General features: G+C 38.6%; 1 long non-coding RNA gene across 4 annotated transcripts in view; it reads left to right on the top strand.

The window, feature by feature from the left end:
- Window positions 1–1,410: 1,410 nt before the first annotated feature.
- The window catches only part of LOC120408540, a 28,006-nt gene continuing 15,088 nt past the window's right edge, over window positions 1,411–14,328 (top strand). For 3 of the 4 annotated variants that reach the window (XR_005600767.1, XR_005600768.1, XR_005600766.1), the window contains exons 1-3: window positions 1,411–1,544; window positions 6,119–6,232; window positions 6,867–6,957. This is a non-coding gene — a long non-coding RNA (uncharacterized LOC120408540). Of the gene's footprint in view, window positions 1,545–6,118; window positions 6,233–6,866; window positions 6,958–13,847; window positions 13,931–14,328 lie in introns of those variants that run through there. The other variant, XR_005600765.1, reaches the window with a different exon arrangement.

Below are 14,328 nucleotides of genomic sequence, written 5' to 3'. Positions count from 1 at the left end.
GAACAGTTGAAGTTGCAGCTAGGTGACCATTTAATTCTCCTCGAAACCGGCGAGGTTTTATTTATTTATTTACTTTTTTTTTAATCACCCCCGCCCCACAATGCGGTGTTTTCGCTCTGTAGCCCAACAAGCAATGACCAAGAATTATTGCTGATGGTAGCAATTCCAAACAAACAAGCTGGCATGGGGCTGGGGCAAACTTTTAATAATGGGCAATTTCACATGAATACACTTATTTTGTGCACAACTCACACACATATTGTAAGCAACTATCATCCACTATGAGCTCTAATAGGAGACATTCCATAACTGAATATTAAATATATACATCAAACCTATAGTCAGTTCAGGGTGGGGAGTGTCATCCTCACTGCAGAATATTTGTGAGAGTTTTGTCTGGGACACTCCTGGGGAGAGATCAGGCCATTACACAGTGACTGTAAAATAAAATGTGTAGCATGGAAATATCGCAATAAAAATACTAGCACGATCATTTGATAACCTTTGCGCTCACGTTTTGTCTTATCACTGATTTATTCTCCTTTTCAGACCTCTCTCTTTCTCCATCCTTATACCATTTCTACCATTACCCATGAACAAACCAACCAAACAAACGAACCAAGAAAACCCACTGACACGCTTTAAAAATGTGGCTGTTGCAGATTAAATCTAGCAGTGATTAGCCGTTTAGACAATATTTTTAATACACGATCGCAGCAGCGACCTCTTGTGTTCAAAAGAGGCATTTATCCCCCTAATGTCACAAGCGCAGGCATATTTTTTGACCTTTTGTGAATTTCTACGTCGGGTCAAAAATAATTCCTTATTGAACGTGGCATACTAATGAACCTCCTCCGGGAGCAAATGAATGGAAGACCTTGATGGACCACACATACAAAAACACGTGTAACTCAGAAAATGCGCCCGATCTTAATTATAAACATCGAGGGGGTTTACAAGTGACTTTAATATAGAGGGGTCTTTTCTGTGCCGGGCCCATGTGTTCTTTTCCCAGAGATGGTCTGTATTCTTCTCCATTTGCCTAAACACGACGAGGATTACAATCAGGAGTCCATTTCTGAAACACTGCCTCTGTTTTCCAGTGGAACACCATTGTTTGTTTGAAAATAACCCAATCTGGTTTTAATTCTATTACCCCCCCCCCCCTTTTTTGGAAATACTTCTGGCGGAGGTGACTGAATTTTAAGCTTGATCTTTGTAAATGATGTGCGGTAAGCGAGAAACCTGTCTCCGCCCAACAAACCAGGATTGGGAAGGAAAGGAGGGATTTGAGGCTTTGATCAAGATCCCCTCTCTCCCTCCCTCTCCCCCCAGCTACTGATTTGCTTACTGTGTATTCGATTCGCGTTCCTGTGAAGGCAAAGCTCTATATTTAGCCAGCATCAGAATCGGGTTTAAGGGAGTGGAATAATGAGTGGAACTGCCAGTTTCAATGAGTAAGGTATTTAGAGGAAAAAGGCTGCCGCAGGATCTCTTTTATGATACCAATAGGCACGTGATTGGGAAGACATAAAACGGGATTTGTACGTATTTTAGACACTTCCGAAAACCTGTTATTTGTTTGTTCCTTGTACTTTTCTTTCCTTATTTATTTACTTGGGGGGGGGGGGAAAGGGGGAGAGAGGTCGTCTTCTGACAAGTGTATGGCAATACAAGCAATCAATAGCTTTCACCACGGTCAGGGACTCCGTTGAGATTATGTGCATTTAAAAGAAGCAGCGATTAACCCTTTACATTCCATAAATAATGTGTATCTATTTATACATACAAAGGCACAGGTATGTATTTTGATAGCGGTAAAACTGCAGAAGATTCATCCACTGAACAAAATAATTACAGCACTGTCTCGGAAGACAACATCACGGTTGTTGGTTTTTTTAAAATATATATCTCCACGAGTGTAAAGGCAGCCAGTCATTTTGATTTTAGTAAAGGGATGCGGTAATTTAGTTCACAACTGGACTTTAAGCCTGAACTTGAATTGTGCAGACACTGCGTTGAATCGGTGTTATATTTTTAATGAATGAGACTTGCCTTTTAAAATGCTAGACCGATCACCGGATCTAATGTAGTCTTTCGGCGTACATTTACGAGACTAACGTTTATATTGACATTCTATTTTATTCAGACAGTAGAGGAAAGTCTCCGCAGAGACAACGTTTGATTCTTTGCTATAGATTAGATTCTGGCGGGGTATATTTGTGTTCCACTACAACACTACCGTAAAATACGCACGCGGAAAGAGTTATCCGACAGTTTATTCAAGCCTTAAGAATTGACAGTGTGGACTAAGGTCAGTTCAAAACTTTTCTGTAACGCTTGGGACCAGACAGACGATTCTAAAACAGAGCGGATTGAATTGGTCGAGCAGATTTGGACTCCTGAAGGTTCAAATTTATTTTAATTGCATCACGGAATCCGGCATGTGAATCAGGTTTGTGCCAATGAAATATGCTGAGGACGGGTTTTTGTTAATATTGAAATACAAAACAATGCAGCGGAGAAATCAATCATGAAATTTATTAGATTCTCCGGAGAATAGGGCTTGATTCTCCAGAGGGGTGCGATCTTTAATCTTCAAGCCCTGGCTGCTGAATGTTCAGAAGAAATGTACCATATCAGCACTAAATCTATCAAAACACAAGAAAAACTGTCAGTGGCTTTCTGGAAGCTTAGAGCCTTCTCGAGTTAATAATACAATACGGTTTATTAAATCGTCCAACCACTTAAAGAAGTAACATCCCTTCCCTACCAGATCTGACAGCATTAAATCTATCACTAAACAGGGCAGCTAAAACGTCCCTAGGTTTAATCCAGGCAGAAACGGGAAATTTATAAACAAAAATACATGGAGGAAAGTAACATCTTGCACTGGGGCAAGAAAATTCATCAAGCCCTCACCCAAAAATGTTCCTTTACAATGATGAGATTGGTTCAGAAGCGAATGCTTTAAAATGAGATAATCTCAAGGAAAGGTTTAAATACACAGATTTGGTCAGTGAAGTGTTACCTATACTTAGTATCCATTGAACGCGATCGAAAAGCAGGGCTGTAGCCAAAAATAAGGGACACGGGGACGCAGCTTTGATATTTATTGCTTTAAACTTTTCCCTTTGTTATCTTTCCCCACGCCAGGAACTGTACGACTAAAGGAAATAAATCCGGGACCTTGTCTAGAAATAAGTGGAAAGATCGTGTGTGTGTGAAATTTTAGCGTCTGATTTGCAGTCCTTACTCAGGACAGAGTCCCATTGACTCCAATGGGACTAAGAACCGCGGGATCGGGCCCTTCAGTGGCTTAAATATACCAGAGAGAGAGAGAGAAGGATGGGTGTTTGTCATCTTAGTCCCTGGCACAAAGACATACATCAACTCGAACTGATGAACTCTTTGCTTAATAACTAGACAAAAATACTTTGAAACCACATCTCCGCTTGTAAAACCACTGATGTACCGATAGGTAGGGAGAAACTAGTGAGGAACAGAGGGAAGGGATCAAAACGCGAAAAGCTGGTCTCATCCATTTTCCTGGGGGTTGAAGGGTGGGGTCTGTAAACATGTACAGTTATATTTGAACATGCTTCATCATAACAGCCCCACGCATAATGCCTAGCTAAGTGCTGTTTATAAAATGGTCACTTTTTCAAGTACATGAGCCATCTCTCCCGTTCCTTTAAAACCGTGAAAAGTCATGCACTTGAGAATGGCTTTGGGTACAAAAGGTGAATTCTAGATCCCGACCCACTGTTGCTGAGTAGATGACCAAAGACGTTTGTTTTGAGATCTTTGTAGATAATGGACGCGCAAGGACCGAAACAACTTCCGAAACGGGGCCTTAAACCAGTCAATTAACAAAAGAAAAGAAACTCATTGTTTTTAAGATAAAGTATGATCTTTAAATTTTAAAGGGAAGCGTGTGCTAATCCTGCGTCCTTACATATTTGCTAAATAATTCTCTCTGCTTTCTCAGAAACAAGCGTGATCACAGGCTCGGGAAAGTCAGCTTTGAGAAGCCCTGCCAGGATAACAGCATATTGCAATTATTGCAACTTGGAACATTGGTGTATACTTTGTCCACTGTGGTGTGGAATAAGTCATTGCACACAAGTGTGTATGGGAGAGGGAGGAAATTGGGGAGCTTTAGGGAGAGTGCAGAGATCAGGGCTGAAGTTGATAGGAAAATATCTCAGTTCTTAGACAATGAGCCATAACTTACAGGGGTAGGAATTTGAAAGCTAAACTTAATACCTTATTAGTACTTATCATTTCCACATCTCACATAACAGGATTTTTTGATGGAAACGGGAGATAGTTTCTGATTTTATCGAAGTGGAGAGTATATTTTAAAAGTGTATAAACTATCTGAGTCATATCTATGCCTGTTGCGTTACAAAGAGCTTCTTTAGTTAAACAAATGATGTTTTTACTTTAAGCAATTAGACACCGATTTTTGGAGCTTCCAAAATCTTTGTTAAATCATCCCTATTGAAAGCAGCACTCCCGGTTTTGCTTTCCAAATGATCATTCGCCTGTTCAATGCATCAGTTGTATTTTCTTAATACATTTTAAAGCTGGGGAAACAAAAAAGGCAGAAAGGACATTATAAGTAAAGGAATATATCTGTATATGAATCAAGACAATCAGTTTGATAATTGGTTATGGGATCTTTGATTGACAGGTGTTGATCTGTTATACTGCCTTAAACCTTATATACATATGTCACTAGGATTTGGTCCTTATACAGGTATATTTTATTGCATAAAAATAAAATAAAATTAGCATCTATAGCCTTCTAATTCTTACTGAATTATTTCATTTACCTATTTCAAATAAACACACATTTATCCACACACAGTTTAGACAGATAGTTTAAAATAAATTAGCTGAGTTAATACAATAGAAATATGTATAAAATCATGAAATGTTACCCCTTTAAATTGGCTACTGTTGACTTACAGCTTGGAAACATAAATCTTGCAAAATCAGTGACCAAATAAGTGTTAGTGAGACTCTTAAGGGAGCTGAGGTTTGGACTTGGAACAGTTAAAGCTTGTTTGTGCCTAACCTACACCATTATTGTACATGCAGGGTGTGTTTGTGTGTGTGTGTGTATGGAGATATATGTATATGTGTATACACACACACACACACACCAGCATTACATAAGTTTATTATATTCTAATGAGAAGACAAAATCATCTAATGCCGGCATTAGAAGCTTCTAAACTGTACATATGGAAAACACAAATTTGTTACAGTAGCTAAACACAAAATGAAAAGGTAAAGAAGAATCCTGAGAGTAAGAAGTGTAATCAACATGTTATCTTTGTGAACTAGAGATGAACAACGGCTCCTCATGCAACCATCTCTGATTCATGAAAATAAAAAGTGTAGTTTTATGTACTGTCCACTGTTCTGTGGTCTCTGTTCTGAACGGCGGCAAATAAAAACCTTCAGTAAATCATAAATCATACATTAAGACTGGCCATGCACAACATACGTATAGCTTAGCATTTTTCCCCACTAGTGGGACATATGCCATCCATGACTTATGAAGATGAAAGGTATATCATATCACCATATTGTGTTCTATATGGATATGTATAGATATAAAAAGGGAATGAGCATTAGGGCAACAGATACAGCTGATACATATGTTGCACATTACTAACATTAATGTGGAGTATATAACCATTATTAGAGCCACTTATGGCTTTGTTTCTTTGTAATTCTGTGCTCCGCCCAACCTCATGGAAATAAATGTATCAGAGATAAGTGCAGCAAGATCTCAAGCCTGTCATCATTTGTTCTGTCTGTATATGATGTATATTTGTACATGTATGGTTATTTGCATACATATCTAGTGATTCATCAATTTCTATTCCATACAGCTTCTGTTTCCCCATGTAAACAAACATTAAAGGATGAACTCCACATCTGAAGAAACTTTATGTGTGAAATATGTTATGGGATCATATTGTTTTGCATTCCAGGAAGCTGTGTATAACTACATTCTATTATGTTAATATAATAATTTATCGTATGTCTGAGTTACAGATTTGGGTCACTGTACTATTTTCACCATCTCTATTTTCAGAACTGATTTCATAGCGTGTTGGATATTATCCAGTATGAATCGTTAGCCCCATAACAAGAAGAAATGTTGGTCTTCAGAGTGGCACAAAAAGAAAATATGTGTTTCATAAGCCTGGTCAGTAAATGGCAAACCTCAGGAAAATATGTGCCAAATGGTATTTGATGACATTCCCTACAGTATGTGACCTTAATGCTGTTCTAGAAAGAAGTGCAAGTAGAACCAGCAAAGGGGCTGCTGATGTGGCCAAGGGTAAAGTGTGTCTCATCCCCATTGTAGTTGAGAGTGCTTAATTGAATGGAGGTAAGAAAGGTGGTAATCATCAGAAGGCCACACCTATGTGCATGGAAGAAGCTTGTGTGCATGGAGAAGTAAAAAAGATATAGGAATAAGGATTTAAGAAAGTGGAACTAGGGAAGGAAAAGGGATGAATGAAGTAGGGAAAACAAGAGAGGAAGGGGTGGAGTGGAATAAGTAGAACCAGAGAGGTGAAGAGGTGAACTAAGATCTTAAACTGATCCCAGTGCCAAAGGGAACAGAAAAGAAAGAAAGAAACAGATGGTGAAGGGTGAAATAAAAGAATGAGGATGACAGAATAAGAAATGGAGAGAGGAGAGATGGGGAAAGATCAAGGGATTAAAGAGGGAGGGAAGGGCAGGGAATGGGAGATAGTGTTTATGTTTACGTTTGGCATCTGAGGCTGTGCCAAATCTGATTTTCTTTCTTTCTTTCTTTTTTTTTTTTGCATTAGACAGCGAAAGTTTCCCCATTTCCCTTCTAACAGAAAGCATTTGTCTGTTTAGATTCTTTTCAACAAACACTCCTAATACAAATGACAAAACGTAAGTATAAACATTTATTTGTCATGCTTGGATTTGCATAGCATTTTCTCTTTTCCTAAACATGGATTTAAAAAAATAAAATAAAATACTGTTGTTTCAGAAAAAACTTCTCTGTAGGTCAGAGAGTATCCCTGGTTTGCACATGTGCAGAAACTAACAGGCCTATAAAAGCTTGATGTGAATCAGCACTACCCCATAAAAGGTCAGCTACAGCCAGAATCAAGCTACTTTTAAAAGGCATCTACCATGGAGAAGAAATATGAGACAGACAGAAACAGTATAGAGGGGAATAAGTATTAATCAGTGCAAAAGACAGAGGGAACAGAACAGAAAATTCTGCCAAGCTTTAATACTTCTCTACTAATATGTTCAACAATGAACATACATCCCACACAGACTGATTGGCTAAGGTCAGGTTGATCTTAGCTATGTAAAAGGAAGCAGCTGTCAACTCTGGCACATGGCAGATGGAGAATTCTTATCAGATTTTTTAAAACCTGAAATTACTTTTTTTTTTAATTTAGAAATTGATTTGCTGTATGACACGAGAAACCCTAATACTGGCACCACATGTTGCACTGCACCATCTCCCACCCACGTGTGTCAAGATATGAATGTTTTTATTGTTGCTATATTTTGTAATACTTGCATTTTCAAAGATAATTGGGGTCAGCCTCATTTATTGTCAGCATCCTGTACATCTAGTTAGTCTGAAGCATAAATGTTATTCTATTGATATTGAAACGGGGTGGGGGGTGATAGTGTACACTTACAAAGTAGGGGGAAAAGATCTCTTCACTGCAGGAATTACTGGGTGAAATTCAATGGCCAGGGGTCAGAATAAATGAACATAGTGGTCTCTCGTGGCCTTAAAATCTATGCTCTTCAGCTGGGGTCAATCAATGTAACTTCACTGAAGTTAATGGATATATGGCTCTTCACACCAGTTGCGGATCCGGCCCTCTCAGTCCATAGATCTAGAAAAGGTTATGCCCACAAATTTCAAAACAAATATCATGTATTTCATATGTACAAAGCATAAATATAGTGAAAACATTCATTTATAGGAATCACTGAAGAAGGATTTTAAAAATCAACATTCACTTTTTAACAATAGTTTAATTATTGGCCTTAATGATAACAATACTTTGCACTCACACATTGCCTTTCAACAGATTATTTCAAAGTGTTTTAAACATTTATTACATTTGTTAAATATTAAAGGCCCCAGTTCTTAATACTGGGTTAGGAGTAGAAGGTGCTTAGGACTGGGCCTTCACACAAATAAGGACTGCAGGACTGGGATACATTAGATTAGTCATCACAACAGCTTTGTGAGGCAGGAAATTATTATTATGCCCATTTTACAGATGGGCGAAATCACAAAAAGTTAAGGGCCCAGTTCTACTGCAATTGTAGTCAATGGGAGTTCTGCCACTGATTGAAATGGAACAAGGTTGTGTATTGACTAATATCACACAGTTAATTAGGGGCAGATTCCTCACCTTTCATAACTAAACAGTACTGCTTTTCCACTATTGCTAAAGTATGATACTGGATAAATTCTAGAAAATAAATACCCACATTGAAATTATATATATGCATTAGAACCTATTACAATGTTATGCTTTGGTATGAGCTCCAATAATTATGCACTTAACAAAAGCAAAGCTATTGTACATACATTTTTTGCTGAGATTCATCAACATCTGTAAATATGAACTGCACAGGATCTTGAATTTATGTATATGTTGATCAGCAAGTAGGTAAAAACAAAAATCTTGACTCTGTTTAAGAAAATAAGAACATAAGAGCTGCCATACTAGATCAGAGCAATGGTTCATCTAGCCCAGTATCCTGTTTTCTGACAGTGGCCTGTGCCAGATGCTTCAGAGGGAATAAACTGAACAGGACAATTATTGAATGATCCATTCCCTGGTTGTTTAGTATCAACTTCTGGCAGTTGGAGACTTAGAGACACCCAGGGGATGGGGCAGCCTTGCTGACCCATTGATGGATCTATCCTCCATGAACTTATCTAATTCTTTTTTGAACCCAGTTATACTTTTGGCCTTCACCACATCCCCTGGTAATGAGTTTCACAGGTTGACTGTGCACTGTGTGAAGAAATACTTCTTTATTTTGTTTTAAACCTGCTGCCTCTTAATTTCATTAGGTGATTCCTGGCTCTTGCCTTATGCGAGGGAGTAAATAACACTTACTTATTCACTTTCTCCACACCATTCATGAATTTATAGACCTTTATCATATTCCACCTTACTCCTCTCTTTTCTAATATCAGCAGTCCCAGTTTTTTTAATCTCTCCTCATATGGAAGCTGTTCTCACCCCTACTTATTTTTATTACCCTTTTCTGTACTTTTTCCAGTTCTAATAGATTTTTTTTGAGATGAGGCAACCATAACTGCACACAATATTCAAGGTGTGGGCATACCATGGATTTATTGTGGCATTATGATATGTTTATCTAATTATTTATCCCTTTACTAATGGTTCCTAACATTCTGTTAGCTTTTTTGACTGCCACCGCACATTGAGTAACTATCCACAATGACTCCAAGATCTCTTTCTTGAGTGGTAACAGCTAATTTAGACCCTGCCATTTTGTATGTATAGTTGGGATTATGTTTTCCAGTGTGCATTATTTTTCACTTATCGACATTGAATTTCATCTGCCATTTTGTTTCCTAGGCACCCGGTTTTGTGAGATCCTTTTGTAGCTCTTCATAGGCAGCTTTGAACTTAACTATCTTGAGTATCATTTGCAAATTTTGCCACATCACTGTTTACCCTTTCCCCTAGCTCTTTTATGAATATGTTGAATGGCACAGATTCCTTGGAGAACTTTGCTACCTGTCACCACGGTAAAAACTGATCATTTATTCCTACCCTTTGTTTTCTATCTTTTAACCAGTTAGTGATCCCTGAGAAGACCTTCCCTCTTATCCCATGACAGCTTACTTTGCTTAAGATCATTTGGAGAGGGACTTACCAAAGGCTTTCTGAAAGTCCAAGTACACTATATTCACTGGATCACTCTTATCCATGTGTTTGTTGACACCCTCAGAGAATTCAAATAGATTGGTGAGGCATGAATTTACCTTTGCAAAAGCCATGTTGACTCTTCCCCAACATATTGTGTTAATCTATGTATCTGATAATGCTGTTCTTTTCTATAGTTTCAACTAATTTGCTGATACTAAAAGTTAGACTTACCAGCCTGTAATTGCCAGGATAGCCTCTGGAGCCTTTAAAAAAATTGGCATTACATTAGCTATTCTCCAGTCGTCTGGTACAGAGGCTGGTTTAAGTGATAGGTTACATACCAGATATTGGTAGTTCTGCAATTTCATATTTGAATTCCTTCAGAACTCTTGGGTGAATCCAATCTGGTCCTGGTGACTTACTACTGTGTAATTTATCCATTTGTTCCAAAACGTCCTCTACTGACATATCAATCTGGGACAGTTGCTCAGATTTGTCACGTAAAAAGAATGGTTCAGGTGTGGGATCCTCCCTCACATCCTCTGCAGTGAAAACCGATGCAAAGAATTCATTTAGCTACTCCGCAATGACATTGTCTTTGCTGGGTGTTCCATAAGCACTTCTGTCATCTAGAGACCACACTGATTGTTTAGCAGGCTTCCTGCTTCTGATTTCTCCCCATTACTTTACAGTGTAAAAAATAACCGTGACTCTGGTTACTGACCCAGTGGACTCTTATGCAGTTAGATCGCAATTCAGCAAGTCACTTAAGCATGTGCCCAACTTTAAGCTCATGTCTCCATGAAGTCAGTGGGATTATGTTCAAGTTTAAAGTTAGGGTGAATGTTTAAGTACCTTGCTGAACCCAGGCCTCTATCATCTTTACATGTTTACAAGATTGTTTACATATTATTGTGACGATAAAGTAGCAATTTTTGTGACTTTGGGTGAAATACTGCCCTTACTCCTAGGAACCACACTGGGGAAAGAAAGAGGGAGAGGAGCAGAGCATAACCAGCTGTGTGTTAGTGAAAAGCGAGAGCCATCCTGCTGCTCTTTTGAAAAGAAGCAGCATGAATATCCACAATAGCAGCAGACCATGTCCCCTTGAGTCCTAGATTTGGATCCTGCCCTGCTTCTCACTTTCACTATCCCCCAAAAAGCACAATTCAGGCCACTGAGGGCAGAATTTGGACCTGTGTTTTTAGCAGCCATTATTTTTATTTCACTGATGAGCTGAATTGGTATGTCTCTGTAACAACAGTTACAGAGACATACAGTTCCTGGAAATGTTCTGACAGGGAATCCCATTGACCATCTTTGTTTCAACAGTAAACTTCCTCTACTATCCAAGAGAAAGTACATTTGGACTAAGCAATCTTTTACCACACATGAAGAGGAAGGGCACTGATTATCCAGATTATCTGATTATCCTGATTTACAATGATTTTACTCCAGAATAACTTCATTGCTTTCCTTGGAGTTACTCCCAGTTTACACTAGTGTACATGAGTGGAGAATCAGGCTCAAAGAGCCTAAGCAATGACACAGTAAGAACAAAGTCTAACAGGTCTGTTTTAATCTGATTGATTTCAATTTGCTGGGATCTGTGTGAAATTTTGCTTTCTGTTTTTGAGACGAGGCAGTTAGTTTATGTGGTTCTGCAGTACCTAATTTCATTTTGAATTTGGAGGCTCTTGTGAACCCCAAAACTCAAAGAGAGTTTCTGGAACTGGCAAGTTTTGCCTGGTTTCAGGGGAATAACTGTAAAATAGCTGAATGTTGCAAGGACTCCATAAAATATTGATCAGAAATCAGATAAGATTCTTTTGGATGTTGGCCCTTGTTTGTAAACCTGGCCCAACTTCAGATCCTGCAAATCTTTCCCCCTGTGAGTAATTCATATTCAAACAGATTTCAGGGTCCAGTTGCATAGAAATGTAGATCTGAAAAGGACCTCAAGACGTCATCAAATCCAGCCTCCTGTGTTGAGCCAGAACCAAATAAATCTAGACCATCCCTGACATATCTTCATCCAACCTGGTCTTAAAAATCTCAAATGATGGGGATTTCACAACCTCCCATGGAAGCCTATTCCAGAGTTTAGCTACCTTTATAGTTTTTCTTAATTTAAATCTCCCTCATTGCAGATTAAACCCATTCTTGTTTACCTTCAGGAATATGGAGGACAATTGATCACTGTCCTCTTTCTACCAGCCCTTACCATATTTGAAGACTGTTATCAGGTCCCCACTCAGTCTTCTTTTTCTCAGATCTAAACATGCCCATTTTTTTAACCTTTCCTCATAGATCAGGTTTTCTAAACTTTTTATTATTTTTGTTGCTCTCCTCTGGATTCCCTTCATTTTATCCACATCTTTCCTGAAGTGTGGCACCCAGAAAAGGACAAGGAACTCCAGTTGAGTCCTTACCAGTGTTGAGTGGAGCAGGAAAATGCCTCCCATGTCTTACACACAACAGTCCTTTTAATACACCCCAGAATAATAATAGTCTTTTTCACAATTGCATCAGGTGGTTGACTCATATTCAATTTGTGATCTACTATAACCCTCAAATCCTTTTCAGCAGTACTAACACCTACACAGTTATTTCCCATTTTGTAGTCATGCATTTGATTTTTGGTTCCTAAGCGAAGTACTTTGCACTTGTCTTTATTGAATTTCACCTTGTTGATTTCAAACCAGTTCTCTAATTTGTCAAGGTCCTTTTGAATTCTAATCTTGTCCTCCAAAGTGTTAGCAACCCCTCGCATCCTGGGATCAACCTCTACTCTTAAAAGCATAGTCTCTACTCTATTATCCAAGTCGCTAATGAAAATATTGAATAATACCTAATTCAGGACTAACCCCTGTGAGGCTCCAGTAGATGCCAATGATCCACTGTCAAACTGGGAGAGTGTAACTACTCTATGAGAATGGTCTTTTAACCAGTTATGCACCCTTAGAATAATTTCATCTTGACCACATTTCCCTAGTTTGCTTATAATGTAGGACTGTGTCAAAAGCATGACTACGGAGTACTTGGATGAGTAAGGTTGAGCCAGGTTCAGGTTTGTACTGAGACCTGGTTTTGGGCCTTAGCTTGGAAATCCTTTTCTGATAACTAAACACATATTCATGTGAGTGGTCCCACTGATGTTGATGGGACTACTGATATGTATGGTTTGGTTTATTCACATGGGATTGGGCCATTTGTTATAAAGGTTTATGTGAATAAAGGTTGTAAGACAAAGCCCTTGATATATATATTTTTCTTTTTCATATATACACTACACATGTAAATCTTTTTCAAAAAGTCACAAACCAAAGCACAGTGCTATCATTAGCATTTCTCTCCAGCATTAGTTGAGTGTATTTTTAAACTGTGTCTGGTTTCAGAAACAAAATTTGTAATAGCAACTTAAAATTGTACTTAAGACAAACCCAATTTGTTCTGACAATTAACAAAAGTGGTTTTTCAGAAAAGAAAATGAGGACTGGAAATGACTCAGATACAGTCAAAATACTGTTGAGAATGGAATTCTTAGGCTTAAAATATATCACAAAGATGAAGTATAATTTCATGAATTCTTTAATGTCATCTTCATTCAAGCTATGATGGCACTAAAAAAAGATGGAAAAGCAGTAGGAATGGGACAGGAACTGGAAAGGTGTTAAACGACATCCTAAACAAACTATAGCATCTCTGTTTTGGTTTACAATGAAGGATGACCATGTAACTAATTTAAGTATATATAATGATATTCTGTAATTGCATTGGGAACCAATATGGACCAGTGTAGGCAGTTATATGCAGTAACTATGTGTGTGTAGTTTATGTGTAGTTATATTTTTTGGATTTTCTTTGTCCTTTTTCACAAAACAGAGTCCTTTGCTGGGATGACAGCAGAACTACCCCCAACACCATCCCCCCAAAATAAAGTCCTCTGCTTCCTTCCTTCAGCTTGCCCAAAGACAAGGAGCCAGGGCTTGAGGAAGAGAGGCCCCAGCCTGGCTGAAGAAGAGATGTGGGATCCCCTCACCACTTCAATGATTTTTTAGTTAAAGGCCCTTATCACCAGCTCCTTAAAGCAGAGCATGTGGCCATGATGGTGGAGGGGGAGAGGTTCAAAGGTCTCTGTATGGGATCTGACTATGGCCCTGGATCGTCTTAATGGAATCCTGCCTGTTCAATCCATCTCTGAACCGTTTTCTTTCTTTTCACTTTTTGTACTATTTTCTCTCAATTAAATTCACCCTTGGACTAGCTATGGGTTTTGTGGGGCGCTACACAGGATTAGAGAGGAGGTGGCCTTGTGGCTCAGTCCCTGATGCAGGTTTGGGCAGCCTTAAGGGCCACCTTCAGT

The sequence above is a fragment of the Mauremys reevesii genome, linkage group 6 (assembly GCF_016161935.1).
Source record: "Mauremys reevesii isolate NIE-2019 linkage group 6, ASM1616193v1, whole genome shotgun sequence".
Classification (NCBI taxonomy): Eukaryota; Metazoa; Chordata; order Testudines; family Geoemydidae; genus Mauremys; species Mauremys reevesii.
Note: the sequence above shows the minus strand (reverse complement) of the source record. Positions and strands in the feature narration are given on the sequence as shown.